The sequence below is a fragment of the Galeopterus variegatus genome, unplaced genomic scaffold, assembly GCF_000696425.1.
Source record: "Galeopterus variegatus unplaced genomic scaffold, G_variegatus-3.0.2 Scaffold978, whole genome shotgun sequence".
In the NCBI taxonomy this organism is placed as follows: domain Eukaryota; kingdom Metazoa; phylum Chordata; class Mammalia; order Dermoptera; family Cynocephalidae; genus Galeopterus; species Galeopterus variegatus.
The window spans coordinates 350039-352030 of NW_007727089.1; the positions used below are offsets into that span (position 1 = coordinate 350039).

Below are 1992 nucleotides of genomic sequence, written 5' to 3' on the forward strand. Positions count from 1 at the left end.
TTTTTGTAAACTGCAAAGTTCCAGGTGTAGCATGCTGATTGGTAAGTTGGTTAAGCTGTCATCGGTTCTTTATGGGTTCATTAACTGCAAAACGAGGTGGCTAGGGCTGGTCCTGCCTCAAAAGGAAGAGATGCAGAGAGTGCGCTCCTACCCTTCACAGTGAAACATATTTAGAAGTGCTGGGAAAGGGAACCTAAAATGAAGCAAGAAAGATTGAACTTAAGCAGAAGGTAGCACTTTTCTCTAAAACTAGGAAGGCTGAAACTTCATGGTTGTGTACTGGGACACTCACAACGACACTCTTTCCTCTGAGAGAACAGTGCCTTTCCTTGGAGGACTGTCTACACAGGAGGAAAGGATAGAGGGAAAATGAAAAAGTCACAGGAAATTGAAGGGTATAAAGAGTAAACAGTAATAAATCTAAGAACCAAACTGGACCTGCTATCAGAATCAATGCAGACTGAGATTCAGTTGTGGCAGTAGCCATGGGTTCTGCCTTTTTCATATCATTAAGTACAGAGAAGGGCCAGAAGCTCAGTGTAGTTACAAAGAAGTCTGCTCATTAATATGAAAGGAGGCTGATTGGTACACAACAGAGACATTTTACTTCTCTTCGGTCTATTTGAAATCCCAAGGTCCCTAGGTCAAATACTTGATAGCATGTATAGCATTTTTTGTGTGGCTTATGTTCATGCAAGTCTTTATAGGATGTGATCCTACAACTTTAGAGGAAAGTCTGCAAAAGACAGAAAGGCAACTAACTGTGTTTTAGTGTTGTTAAAACTTAGTCTTGAGTTAGAGATGGCATTAAAAGAGTATTAACCTATTGCATAGGGAAAGGTGTTGGGACTCACAATTTTATGTATTTACAATTTTCATTATATAATTTGGTGCTGTGACAAACAATGGACTGTGAAGAGCAAGAAAAGGAAACCACTTCCTTCCGTTACTTGAGATCCCCAGCCCTTGTCTGTAGTTGAGAGTTCTAGACTTTAGTGCAATGATTATATGTGATATTATCTCCACACACATATATGCATACCTATTTGTGCAGACACATAGATGAGGGAGGAATAGGTACTCCTATGTAAAGGTGACCCAGCTGTTCGGCATTTATTCATTACCTGCAGTGCCCTACTTTGTTGCAAACTGATTAAAAATTTCCTTGGAATTCACTGAATATGCTCAAAAACATTCAAGTAGGATGTTCTCTGCTTCTATGTTTGGCTTTAAGGAGACTACAAAACAAATATAATTACCAAAGTGATCAATAGTTGTTTTCCTGAGTTAACTGGAAAATAGTTTCAAAAGTCACAGGCAAAGCTTAAAGTAGTACTTTGAAACAGCCACAACTTTAACACCTTTAGTGGAGGTGTGTAGCCCAGTGTTGGGGTAGGGGGTCACACATCCTAATTTGGACTCTGTATTTTCCTACTGTAGGGGCCAAGGGAAAACTTCTCCTTCAACCCCCTGAAGGTTCTCTGAAAAATCAACCAATAAACAGAGATTAATATGAAGAAAAGGCATATAATTTTTATTATTATCAGTTTCATGTGACATGGTAGCCTTCGGAGAAACTGTCCATTTTCATGCTCAGGTTCTATGAAGCAGGCACAGCCATGCAGAAATGTGACTGGACAAGAAAAGTATGATCTAATGTGAACAGCCTGCGTGGGGAAACCCAGCACCGTCTGTCTAGATTCTTCTTGGTCTCTCTGTGCAGCATTCCTTTCCCCCAGGTATAGAGCAGGACCCTTTCCAAGATGGGGGTCTTATGACCTAGATCAGACAAAGTAGGTCAAAGAACTCCTTCATGCCAGCTTCAAGACAGAGAAGCAGGGGAAGATCAGACTCTATCTGTGACTCGCCTTTGGGAAGAGAGATTCTATTTTTTTTTTTTTGTCTTTTTTCGTGTCCGGCAACGGATCGCAACCCTCAGTGTCGCACCCGTACCGGACTGGGACCGGCAACGGGATCACAACCCTCAGTGTC

At 41.3% G+C, this 1992-nt stretch overlaps 1 long non-coding RNA gene across 1 annotated transcript in view; it reads right to left on the minus strand.

Moving 5' to 3' along the window:
* Window positions 1-1513: 1513 nt before the first annotated feature.
* Window positions 1514-1992, minus strand: part of LOC103591498 — a 1772-nt gene continuing 1293 nt past the window's right edge. Inside the window, exon 2 of the long non-coding RNA XR_550581.1 lies at window positions 1514-1779. This is a non-coding gene — a long non-coding RNA (uncharacterized LOC103591498). The remainder of the gene's footprint in view (window positions 1780-1992) is intronic.